Source organism: Nicotiana sylvestris, chromosome 2 (genome assembly GCF_000393655.2).
Source record: "Nicotiana sylvestris chromosome 2, ASM39365v2, whole genome shotgun sequence".
NCBI classification, from domain to species: domain Eukaryota; kingdom Viridiplantae; phylum Streptophyta; class Magnoliopsida; order Solanales; family Solanaceae; genus Nicotiana; species Nicotiana sylvestris.
The window spans coordinates 124,652,813-124,666,861 of record NC_091058.1 but is presented as its reverse complement, the minus strand read 5'-3'; the positions used below and the strand labels follow the sequence as shown (position 1 = coordinate 124,666,861).

Genomic DNA, 14,049 nt, shown 5'->3' with positions numbered 1-14,049 from the left:
TCGAAATTTAGTTTGAATTCCCTTTATAAAATTGGAATTGAGGTGCGCCGTGCCAAACAGAATTTCAATTGCATGGCCATCATTGAATTAATCTTGTTTATCCTTAGAAATCGAGGCATGCCATTTAGCGAATTTTCATGGCCCTCGCAAAGTTGCAAACGTGTAGTTGCTTTAGGCGCGTTATTTTAATAATTTACCTTCATAAACTCGGGCGCATTTATGTGACCCAAATCCAAATCTCAACAATGTTATATAGAATGTATTACGGACCGCGGGTGCATTTATGTGACGTGGTTCAAGACATATTTTATATGACATTGAATCTTCCTAAAAATATTAAATAAAAGCGGTTATAAAGCTAAAAATGAACATAGGTTTCAAAGTGTTTTAAAATTAGATAACCAGGCCAATAATAACAGTTGAGCGGCCGTGCTAGAACCACGGAATCTGTGAATGCCTAACACCTTCTCCCGGGTTAACAGAATTCCTTACCCGGATTTTTGTGTTCGCAGAATGTAAAACAGAGTCAATCTTTTCCTCTATTCGGGATTTGAACTGGTGACTTGGGAAGCCATATGATTGTCCCATGTGGCAACTTTGATTTTAATAAATAAATAATCACATTTCGATTGTCACTTAAATTGGAAAAAACTCCCTTATACTCTCTTCCGAGGGTGTAGGTAAAAAGGAGGTGTGACAGCTCTGGCGACTCTGCTGGGGACCGAACCCAGAATTTTTGGTTCAGGGTTCATAATTCGAGCTTAGATGAATTGTTATATTTGGCTTTATTTATTATCTGATTTTATTATATGTTTGGGCCTAATGTGCTAAATGTTGCTTTTACCGCTTTGATATTATCTGAACTTATATAAACTGCTACGAAACCCCTCTCTTATCTCTCCCGAGGAGTGCACGCTGGTCGTGACTTCTTTCCATTAGTGTCACATCCCAAATAGAACGAGGTTCGGACAAGTTGCAAAGCTGGATGATCTTTTGGTTACCGGTACACAGCCCCCCACCGCTCGAGTTGTCCACTCGGGTAAGCCAGGTCTAGAACAGCACACCCAGGTTTTTAACCTAGAATAACTCAGCCTCATATCGGATCCCTTGTAGGAACACTTATCTGTATCATGTGCATTTGACTTTGGAGACTCAACACGGGGGTTGGGTCTGTCTAGGACAGGTATACCGGAAATGAAAAGACCATCTTGATGCATCCTACTTGCTACTTGTGCATTCATTTCCTTCGGATTTGCATGTTGACCAGCTTTTAGGGAAAAGGTTGAGAGAAGGAAAGTCAATGTAAGGGTTAAGAGAGATAATTACTTGTTTTTGAAAAACCGATGTCCCAAAATATACTGAAACTCTGCCGAAATTTTTTCAAAAAGGGAAAATTTTTGTTTTATTTTGAAATAAAAAGAAGAAAAGTAGGTTTTTGTTTTAAATTGCCTGAACTACGCCAGTTTGATTCTCACCGGATGTCGGATACGTAGGCAACCCCCATCGGGTCCCACTTCCTTTTTGCAAAAATAGCCCAAAAGGCATCAAAATTTTCTTACTTTGTTGGAAATAAGTAAGGTGAAGTCATTCTTGTCGAAAATAGCTGAATGTCCCCAAAAGGAAGCCGGAAGGCTATTTTTGCAAGAACAACCACATTTGATCTCTTTTTTTGACATTTTGGCCGGTTAGCAAGCACATCCTTAAAATCTTTTCTCGGAAGTGCTTCTGAAGCAATTTCTGGTTCACTAGGGATTAAAAAATGGATTGAGATTGGTTTTTATTTATTTTTTTTAAAAAAGTTTGATTTTGAAGTTTGATGTGGTTAATACTCGATTGAGACTGGTTTTCGAATTGTTTCACACTATTATTCTGGTTTGAAACTGGTTTTGTTGGTGCTGAGTTTTGCTTATTGTTGCTGATCTGTATTGACTTCACATTTCCTTATTTCCTCTCTTATCCCAGGTATATTTTGGCCCTTATGGACATCACTTAAGTGTAATGTGAAGCATGAATCTGGAAATATGATAAAGTTGTTGTTGTTTGTTTTAAATCTTCTCCTCCTTTTAATCCCATGTTTTGGTATCTAGTTAGTTTCAATTTTGTCTAAGTTATATAGTTTTGAGCTTATACGATGCCCTGCAGCATGTTGATTGCTAATGAGATCTCTCTAAAAGGCTGTATTTGATCTGTACTTAATAAGAATTCATTTTTTCCCCACCTTATAGCTAGATGTTTGGTTTGTAATAATTTGACTCTCATTATAGCAAATCAGTGAACTATTTTTGACTAAGTTTTGTGTTCAACTTTGTTAAGTAGTATAATTATTGTATTGGGATCCTTTATTGTTGCAAATTACAATTGAATGTTATAACATAGTGCAGTGTTTGTGCAAGAGGTGGTTTGATTTCTTTCTTAGATAATAATTAGTATGATGTCGTGTTATGAGAAGGAGAAACAGGTATAATGTGCTTAAAAAGCGAAAACATGCACTGATTTATCTTTGAAGGGTATGTGAGTATTTTCAGAATTGGTATTTGAAATCTAGAACACGCAATTAGTCTATTCAAGTTTGAAAGGTAGAGCAAAATTAGCTGGGGTTTTTGAGAATAAAATTTTGTTTAGAAATGTTAGTTAGTTTAAATTGGCGCCTACTGTGAATCAAAGCTACATAGTTGATGCCCTTTTACTTAACCAAAGTTGGGCTCACCTTGGGCCCACATCCAGAACGTCTTGTAACGATTGTGCCTATGATGTGATCTCATTTGGGTTGGTGCTGCATTGCTGGCCCAATTTCCTTTGTTTGGTTGGTTGTTAAAGAAACAACTTTGATTTAGAAAGCTGCCGGTTTAATAAATTGCCTACGGGCAATTGATTAAGTTCAAACTTTTAACACAGAAGGTATTCAAAATTCTTTTAGGCTTTTCCTTAAATAATTAGATTCCCTAAAATGAATTGGAGGTGAGCCATATTAGGTGACACACATAGTTTATGGACCTTCGAAATTTAGTTTGAATTCCCTTTTTAAAATTGGAATTGAGGTGCGGCGTGCCAAACAAAATTTCAATTGCATGGTCATCGTTGAATTAATCTTGTTTATCCTTAGAAATTGAGGCATGCCATTTAGAGAATTTTCAAAGCCCTCGCAAAGTTGCAAATGCGTAGTTGCTTTAGGCGCGGTATTTTAATAATTTACCTTCTTAATCTCTGGTGCGCATTTATGTGACCCAAATCCAAATCTCAACAATGTTATATAGAATGTGTTACGGACCGCGGGTGCATTTATGTGACGTGGTTCAAGTCATATTTTATATGACGTTGAATCTTCCTACAAATATTAAATTAAAGCAGTTATAAAGCTAAAAATTCACATAGGTTTCAAAATGTTTTAAAATCAGATAATCAGGCCAATAATAACAGTTGAGTGTCCGTGCTAGAACCACGGAATCCGGGAATGCCTAACAGCTTCTCCCGGGTTAACAGAATTCCTTACCTGGATTTCTGTGTCCGCAGACTGTAAAATAGAGTCAATCTTTTCCTCGATTCGGGATTTGAACCGGTGACTTGGGACGCCATAAGATTATCCCAAATGGCGACTATGATTTTAATAAATAAATAATCCTGTTTCGATTGTCACTTAAATTGGAAAAAACTCCCTTATACTCCTTTCCGAAGGTGTAGGTAAAAAGGAGGTGTGACACCGTTCTGGAACCAAATGCTCCGGGAACAGCAGGCTCGGGCAATGTCCTCTCCTCGAAGACACGAGCTCGTTTAGCCCCACTAAATCCTCCATTGCATTGCGAGTGTAAGCCCCCTTCACCGCCATCGTCCCTTGGCTAGGAGGCCGATGACTCCTCCCCCTCTCCGGAGGAACACCCTATACCTGCATGATCGTGCTCGACAAAGGGAAGCTCCGGCAAGAGGCCGCAACACAGCCTATGGGAGCTCTGCCGAACGGCCTTGAGGCCACGAGCCCGAAACATGATGTTCAAGGATAGAGGAAGATGATAAGAAAAAATGTGCAAATGAGCAGATGAAGGCACTTGGATAGAAAAACAATGCTAAAGCACCCCCATTTATAGGGGGTAACGACACGATCATCGAGGCTTTGGAAGATAGACCGGCGGACGCAATTACTACATTTTTTTAACCGAATCGACGGCGATGCATTCATCTTGGAGAACAGGAATCGATAGTGCATTGAATGATGTCAAATACACAAGTCCATCAGATATCCCGGTTGTCACAAACGCTCGCGCCATAGGTTGCATCACCGGTATGACGTCACCACAAGAAGCTCGTGGAGTTATGTGTCAGAATCATTTCTCATTGCTTCGTTCTAGGAAATGCAGAGATTATTTGTATGCGGCGAAATCAGAGGGCTTAATTTCTAGCCTATCAAGCCACTTCGGAAGAATACCTTGAGACCCCAAGGATGTGGAGTTGCTACCAAGTCCCTTCCCTCGGGGATCATCGAGGCCCGACTCAAAGAAGAAGAAGATCGAGGCTGGAACAAAATGGGGAGTTCCTAAGGCACGCAGCTAAGTCTGACAGAGCTGGCCTACCCAAAGCCTGTGTCGATGCGTCATTTCTAGCCGTCCCATCTCCATACTTTTATAATTAATGTAGTTGTACTATAAACGGTTTCTCCTCCTATATAAAGGAAACCTACACTACTTTGTAAAGGGACTAATGTTGCTCCAACTATTCTCCACTCTGTTTCTTCTCTCTAACTTACTCACTCTTACTAGCTCGAGACCCCTCTTAGCATTCATTGATTTCATACTTGTTCTTCATTTATTGCTTGATATTGGCCATAAAGAGCCTTCTTTAATTATATTCTAACTGTTATCCCCTCCCCTGTTACCCTCGATAGCTCGAGTTCGAGCCTAAAATTGACCTCGATGCTCTTCATCGACCAATCCGAGGCTCGGGAAGCAAGCCCCTACGTTTGATTACTGCTCCGTTTAGCTTGCATCACATCGTTAAAACTTCATACTCTTAGCATCAACTACTCTAACAACTAGCATAAAAATAGATCACGTATTCTTAGAATCCCATTTACAAATTTAATTGTTGTTAACATTTTCACGGTAAACATTAGTATAAGTTTTATCTTTATTTTACAAAGAAAGAAAAAAATTCAAAAAAAGATATAATTTTATTTAGCTTAGTTTAATTTTAAGCGAGATGTTTTGAGAAATAAATTATTGAGTGTAATAACTTTACATTACTTTTTATTTACTTATTTAGTTGGTGTAGACTTTATTTAGTTATTATAAAGAAAAACGAAGAGCCAAACAAGAATTGTCACATGTCCAAGATTCTCTCTTATCTTTAGTAACAAACTTTGTCTCACTCAAAATATTTCCTCCACTCATGTCACTCACATGCTCACATCAACACACATACTCTTTTGCTTTTCAATTCACACCCTCACACACTCTCACTAAGATTATAAATAAAGATACATTCACCACAAAAATAATAAGAAAATATGGAAAAACGTTGAGAGGTCGGCGACACCACCCACGAAATTCCTTCTTCTACTCTAAAATACAGCAGTCATACACAAAAACAATGGCCACACACACACGCGCGCGCGAAGGACCAGCCACATTCTCTAACCAGCAACCACCCTTCTTCAAAACCTTCAGCCGTATCAATGGAGAGGACCTAATTCCTACGCCAAAGAGCACATCAACTTGAAATAGGGAGGGTGAAGAAAGAAAACGGATTGGGGGGGGGGGGGTATTAAAGAAATAGAGCCCAGTCACAGACCTCACCTTGATCTTCTCTTTCTTCAGGATTTCTTCCTCAAAATCTTTTTCAATCACTTTGAACAATGAAAAGCACAGTCATTAAAACTCACCCCCATCAACTCACTGCTTCATCATTGCCTCGACGGATTTCCACCATCTCTGGCCAGCTTGAAACAGTTAAAAAAATACTATAAAACAACTTTAAATTATCCGCGATAGAGTGGTTCAACACCGTCGAGTTAGGTTCGAAGTCGCTTTGCCGTCAAGTTTGTATATGAGATTTCCGGGCAGGTTCGTGGCTCTGTTTAGGTCATCGCTGTCCAAAGATTCCTATCAAACTTTTGCTTTTCGATATCGATTTAGAGGCGTTGGTAAATCAAGTTCTGAAAGAAATTTTGGTTCCAATAAAGGACCTATATTTTCTCTATTCTCTTATTCTCATCACTTTCTTGTGTGCTTTTTTTTGTGATATAATTTTGGTGGTTTATTTCTTATACTGGTATTATATTCCATTTTTAGTACTGTGGCTCAACATACTGCTTGTTTGGCAAATGTTTTGGATTTAGTTGTTTGATTTTAATTTCACCACTCTTCTTCAGGTGAAAATCTCTCCTTTCTTTAAAATAATTATGCAGATTCATCCTTGTTTTGTGTGTGTGTTGTGTGTTTATTTGTTTTCTTGAAATTAGTACAACTTCTTTCTTGAATTCTTTTAATATATCAAAGAATTGATGCTTAGGTTTGAGTTATAGCTACAAGATTGCGGTCACATCACAGCTGTTAAAAGGATATTAGTAAAACTTATACGGCATTAAAAAGGCTTGATTCTCTGTAATTAGTTTCTTTAGGTGCATATTAATAAAATAATTATCATAGTTATGGGTACGGTTCCCGTGGCATAACTGTGGTACGTAATTTGAAATTTGAGTGTGCGTTTCACGTGATTTGACTATAACTTCGAATAATAATAGAAATAAACATATTGTACATTGCGGGTACAGTTCTAGTGGCGCGATTCACAATATTTACAAAACAAACGAGTGCGGAACATCGCGACTTATTCAAACAAACTTCATAAATAATTAAAAGCGGTTAAAGGTTAAAAATGCACAGTAGATTTTTAAATGCATAATAAATTAGATTATTAGGCCATTTATTAATAATTGAGCGACCGTGCTAAAATCATGCAAGCCGGGAATGCCTTAAACCTTCTCCTAAGTTAACAAAATTTCTTACCCGATCTTCTGTTTTCGTGGACCAAAAAATAGAGTCAATTTTCCTCGATTTGAGATTCTAAAATAAACCGGTGTCTTGGAACACCATAAATTATTCCAAGTAGCGATTCTGAATAAATAAATAATCTTATTTTTATTAATGTGACATTAATTGGAAAAATTCATCTATCCTTCGGGAAAAAGGAGGTGTGACAGATGAGGATGCACATAGATTATCGGCAATTGAATAAAGTCACCATCTAGAACAAGTATCCATTGCCGAGGATTGATGACTTATTTGATCAACTTCATGTTGCCAAGGTGTTTTTGAAGATTGATTTGAGATCTGACTACCATTAATTGAAGATTAGGGCATTCAATGTCCCTAAGACAACTTTTCAGTCTCGAGACGAGCATTTTGAGTTTCTAGTGATGTCATTTGGGTTGTCAAATACCCCAGTAGCACTTATGGTTTGATGAAATGGGTGTTCTAGCCTACTTTCCTTTGTGATTGTATTTATTAATGACATATCGATCCACTTTCGTAATCTAGAGTAGCACGAGCAACATTTTCAGATTTTACTTCAGACTCTGAGAGACAACTAGTTATATGCCAAGTTTTCAAAGTGCGAGTTTTGGTTCGACTCAGTCACTTTCTTGGGGCACGTCGTATCGTTAGAAGGCATAAAGGTAGATCCTAAGAGGATTGAGGCAGTTCAGAACTGGCCTAGACCTGCTTTAGCTACAGAGATCCTGCTTTAGCATAAAGGTATACCAGTGGGCCCTAACCCGACCTCTTCACTACTCGACCGAGGTTAGACTTGGCACTTATTGGGTACTGTTGTGGTGTACTCATGCTACTTTTGTGCATATTTTTTGTGTGCAGATCCATGTACTTCTTATCAGCCATGCCATTAGTGAGCGGTGATAGTTTGGAAAGTTCAAGGTTTATCTTTCGCTTTTGCAGACCTCGGAGTCCCCCTCTATTCCCTCATATGTCAATTCCCTTTCGTACTTCTTTTCTTAGACTCTGGTGTATAGAGATACTAGTTTTTCCTTTGTAGCTTGTGACCTATGATGTTTCGGGTTTTGGGAATACTGTGTATTACTAGAGTGTTGGTTATTGTACATGCTGAGAGGCATTGCTATTGGTTATTTAATTACCTGTTCTAGTTGGTTGTTAAGTTTTACTTCCATTTTTGCTATTTTCGCAATTTGTTAGGCTTACCTAGTCGTAAAGACTAGGTGTCATCACGACGTCTTACGGAGGGAGATTTGGGTCGTGACAAGTTGGTAGCAGAGCTCTAGGTTCATAGGTGTCGTGAGTAACAAGTAGGTTTAGTCGAGTCTCGCAGATCGGCACGGATACATCTGTACTCATCTTCGGGAGGCTATGGAACTGTTAGGAAAATTTCACTTCTTTTGATTCCTTGTCATGTGAAATTGTTGACTTCGAAATTCTAGACTTCTGTCTTCTATTCTCTCACATATGGTGAGGATTCGTACAAGCGAATTTGATGACCAGGCACCCGCGCCCATACTAGAGTCGCGAGAGGTCGAGGCCGGAGTTGGGGCCGGGTATAGGTCGAGGACGTCCACGTGGTGCATCTAGAGCACCCACACGAGATGCTACAAAGGAGCCACCAGTAGCCCCAGTCGGAGCACATGCACCTGAGATAATTGTTACTACACCAGCTCTTTAGAAGACCCTTGCACAGTTCCTGAGCATGTTCAGCACCTAGGCTCAAGCTAGATTGATTCCACTTGCTCCTGCCACATCTCAGGCCGGGGGAGGAGCACAGACTCTCGCCGCCCGTACCCGAGAGCAGCGGGTTCAGGCCGACCAGGTTCCAAAGATCATACCGATGCAGTCGGTAGCTCTAGCTTGTCCCGAGGGTGGGGCAACAGCTTATGGGGAGGAGCAGCTCAGGCTCGAGAGGTACATGAAGTACCACCCTCCTACTTTCAGTGGATTGGTGTCATAGGATGCCTAGGGTTTTGTTGAGGAGTGCCAACGTATCCTCCGTACTATAGGCGTACCGGAGTCGAGTGAGGTTTCTTTCACTGCGTTCAAGCTTAGAGGAGAGGCCTATCAGTGGTGGCATGCTTATGAGTTTGGTAGTCCGGTTGAGGCAGCTTCACTTACTTGGACTCAGTTACACCCTATAGTTTCGTATGTGAGAGTACGTCATAAGTAAATTGATGTAAGCTCTGAAATGAGATCATCTTTGAAAGAACATAAAGTAAGTTAATCATGTTAAATTGTAGGTTACAAATATTTAAGATCATGTACTGTAAGTACCAAGAGGGTTGGAAGGCTTAGAAGCTAAACCAATTGAAGAAAATAAGTTTCGTCGAAAGTCGACAAGTTGGGAATGTTATAACATGTACTTTTGGGGTGAGACTAGGGTTCTAAAAATGATAATAAGGTTATATTATGAGCTATTTTTGTCTTATGATAGTCGTGTGTTATTTTTTGAAGTCAAGTTAGTTGTGGAACAAAAGTTGGCAAAGATCATCACAAGTTACATTCATAAATATGCTGAAATTTAGGTCAAATGTAGCTGAGCTTTTGTCCCAATATTCTTGGAATTAGGGGATATTCTACCTACAAAATTTAATATGTAAGAGTCTATTTTCTAACGTATTAAACCGTTCATCGATACGACATGGGAGTAGAGAGATATTTGCAGTTCTGCGAGACTGCGCGGACTGCATAGGTGACAAGTATGTTTGTCACTAAAGCTTTTTGAGTAATACATTTCGTATGCTATACAAGATCTTTTTGGAACATATTATATACCAAATTGAAGGTCTTACAATGTAGTTTCTAACTCTCTTAACCGTGTTTTCATACGACATCCGAATTAAAAGATATAAGTGTCTGAAGAAGAGTCAATAATAGGGTGCCAAGCTAGCACCTCTTTGACTTTTCATAAATGGATATATATAGGCCTTATGTTGTCTCTTTCTTCACTTTTCCACATACCACGACAAGATTAAGACCCCTAATCTTAACCTCAATCTCCCCACAAGGGTTTTCAATAATATTAACATCCCGAGTACGAAATCACGAAGCGATAACACTTGAACGATCCCTACGATATAAGTATGGCTATATCGCCTCTCTTTTTCTTTGTAATTTGAGTTTTGGAAGGTACTTCATAGTTAAAAAACATCTGATTTCTGTATTTAAGCTTTAAATATCAAGGAATGTTGATAAATTTGTTTCCTAATAGTTAGAACTCACTGGACGGTGATCGAAAGCCGTGAGTTCTAGTTATTCGACTTGTAGTGGACTGTTTTGTGGGATGTTTCGTGTTGCTTTTGGGATATCTATGTTGCTGATGTTTTATGGAGTTTAGGATGATAAAAGGTATGGATAAATACCACATAATAACGGAATGGTGGGCTGGTCATTCATCGTTACATTTTAGGTTGTTGGACACTACTTTTGTTGTTGTTTTATGTTTGAAGTGATTAGAGTGTGTAGGCGATTTTGTGATATATTGTGATGGAGATAAGGTTAGAAAATGATACATACATATAGTTATTGTTCTGTTATTTGTATTTTTGGTATATGGTATTGGAGGATGGCCTTGTTACAGGGGAGATACTGCATAAATTTACGTAAACGAGCTACTAGTTTAAGTTGCGAACTTAGCCTTTACTCTGAATTGATTTTGAATCTCCTTATGTTGTGGTAGATTGAGTTGAGTTTTTTGAAGAATTGCTTGGAAGGTATTAAGGACTCAATAGAGTTAAGGTATGTTAAGGCTAAAACTATCTTTTTTTGGCATGATCCAGTAACTACATGTGTTTGATAACGAGACATAAAGAGAAGTTCATATTACTGAATTTAGGTACATTTTACTAGTCTCATAAATTACAGCATTCTCCCTTATCGGGACTTCATATTCAGTTTAATTTTGTTTTTTGTCAGCCAAGAGAGCAAAGAGTCTATATATATACAGTATTACAATATTTTCACCACCATCGAGCTATATTTGATGGGCAGGCCCCTATTAGGCAACCTCTGATCAGATAGTGAGCTATATACCGAGCCTACCGTGGTCGAGCGCCAATGAGTGAGCTTATAATTGTCGAGATACAGAGCCTAGTATGGCCGAGCACCTATGTGCGAGCCTACTATGGTAGAGCAGTTATAGATACCGAGCCTTATAATGCCAGATAGCTATTTTACTTATTATATTGAGAGAGTCGAGTCAGTATCATCAGGTAAGCATATCTTCAGATTATCTTTGACTCCCAGTTACTTTCAGTTATTATATTATTAGTTCAATTTCAACTTTCAGTTATTCTGTTGCCGTATATACTTGGTACATTATTTCGTACTGACGTCCCTTTTGTCGGGGATACTGCATTTCATGCTTGTAGGTCCTCATTGACAGTTGGACAGACCCTCCCAGTAGACAGAGTCAAACATTAGCTTGGTTGGTAAGCTCCAGTTCCTCGGAATTACCAGGTCTAGACCTTGGAGTCCATTATATATATATATATATATATTGGTAGGTCGAGGTCCTGTCCTGACCATGGTACAGTTTAGTTATATTAAGAGGCATGTAGACGAGTCCTGTATATTTTGTATAGTAGTAGATGTCCATGGCGGCTTCGTCGGCAAGCATAATTTCATATATATATATATATATATATATATACATATGGGTTTTGCTAACCTACTACATAGTTGTAGTAGGTTAGCATTGTATACACATTTGACTTCTCTAAAGTACCCCTAATAATACATGCCACCACATTAATATAAGGACCTTTTGGTCTTTAATCCCAATATTCTTCTCTTGCATTTTTCTCCCAAGACATTCATCTCCAACCTATCTCTACAACACTTCTGGCGAGCAATAGGGAGCACACATCTGCAACCATATTTTCTCAGATCTGTTTTTGCTCTTTTATTTTAATTATAATACCCGCAATTATTGTTTGATACTATCTAGAAAGCATTTAACTTTTTGTTCATTCCATTTGACATAACTCCTTATAAGAAAGCAGAGGAAGAAGGTGGTGAAGGTTGGAGAGCTCTTCTTATGATGATGCACTATTTAGGACTTCGTTATTTATCAGAAAGTTTTGTGAAAATACATTTTTAATCAAAATTCAATTTGATGTCATACTCACCAGCTTTGACCTCTCTTTTAGAGTATATATTTTTTGTATTCTTGGTAAGTCATGTCGTATTGCATCAAGAAGATTGAGGAGGAAAAATGAGCAGAAATTTAGAATTGGATTTGTTGGAGTTCAAGGGTTACGCCACTAGAGTTCATAGTTACAGAGTGGTACGCTCGGGCTGAGTATGGCACCAGGTGCTGGCCTAGACTCTTTAGGTTTGGGGCGTGACAGTTCCCTAGAGTCGCAGAGATGCATGGCGCACCAAGTTTGAGAAGTTGCGTGCGGGTGCTATGACTGTGTCAGAGTATACGGTTTGCTTCAGTGATTTGGCTAGGCATGCTCCAGCCTTGGTTGCTATAGTTCGAGAGAGGGTTCGTCGGCTTATCGAGGGGCTCCATCCCAGCATCAGGATTAGTATGGACCGGGAGTTTGAGATGGATATTTCTTACCAGCAGGTTGTGGATATTGCTAGGAGAGTGGAGGGCTTGCTTGTGTCATGACCCGGAATTTCTACCCTAGGGAGTCGTGATGGCGCCTACTAGTAAAAACTAGGCAAGCCAACTGTTAAGATTCTACACATTAGTAATCAACCCAAACAGATATAAACAGTAACTAAAGCTAAGCAAATGAATAGTGCGGAAGTGCTATAACAAATTCAAATAATCCAATACATGTCTACCCACGAATCTGGTGTCACAATTTGACGAACGTCTAAGATTTTTACTACAAATACAAGTCTGAAAGAAGTACAACTGTTCTTGAAATGAAAAGAGGCAGCAGAAAGCTAAAATAGGGAATGGGACTTCAGGCTCTGCGGACGCCAGCAAATCTACCTTGGTCTCCCTGGACTGAAGGCAGCAACCTTAGCTACTCACCGAGTCCGGCACCAAAATCTGCACAAAAGATTGCAGAGTGCAGTATTAGTACAACCGATCTCATGTACTGGTAATTGTCGAGCCTAACCTCAGTAAAGTAATGACGAGGCTAGGACACGACAACCATATAAACCTATGTTGTTAAATCATATACAAACAGAACAATAACAACATGAAATAACAGATAAAGATGGGAAGGGGACATGATGCGGGGAATATCAAATTCTAACAACGAACCAATAAATAAGCTTAATGAACATCACATTCGTATCAACAAGAATAATGAAACCGTAACACGTGCACGTCATCACCCTTCGTGATTTTACTCTCGTTCTCACTATATGAAACGATAGAAACGGAACGACATCACCCTTTATGCATTACCTCTCATAATCATGGCACGACATCACCCTTCGTACATTAACTCTCAAAATTTCAGCATGGCATCACCCTTCGTGCATTAACACTCACTCACAATATCATGCACGGCATCACCCTTTGTGTTTTACACTCTTCCTCACCCAAACAATAGAAACAATACGTCCCGGCAAGGGAATCAGCTATAACCAATCTCGTTTCAACAGTTACTTTACAAAATGAATCTCAACTTGAGCCAATGCTCAACAATGGTAAATTACCAAGAAATTATGTTCAACATTGATAATAATCAACCTAAGCATGGACAATACACAATAGAGTCACAACAACATGTTATAAGACTCACGGGCATGCTTGACACCAACGTATAGATAATCGTTACCACACCTATACGTCGTATTCAACAATTACACGTAGCAAATCAGACCACAACTCCTATTCCCTCAAGCTAAGGTTAGACCCAACACTTACCTCGATTCCACGGACAAAATCAAGCCTCAATTACCGCTTTACCTCTCGATTCCACTTCCAATCCGCTTGTATCTAGTCATAATTTACTTAATAACATCAATAAATGCTAAATAAACCAATTATAATGCATGAAACTTTCCCAATATTTTTCCCAAAAAGTCAAAAACCGACCCCGGGCCTGCTTGATCAAAACTCAAAGTTCGA

At 38.9% G+C, this 14,049-nt stretch overlaps 1 long non-coding RNA gene across 1 annotated transcript; it reads left to right on the top strand.

Annotated features, from left to right (window-relative positions):
- Nucleotides 1-5,374: 5,374 nt before the first annotated feature.
- Nucleotides 5,375-8,153, top strand: LOC138886387 (uncharacterized). Its single transcript, XR_011405100.1, has 2 exons — nucleotides 5,375-7,742; nucleotides 7,860-8,153. It is a non-coding gene; the product is annotated as an uncharacterized lncRNA (long non-coding RNA).
- The last annotated feature ends 5,896 nt before the right edge of the window (nucleotides 8,154-14,049 follow it).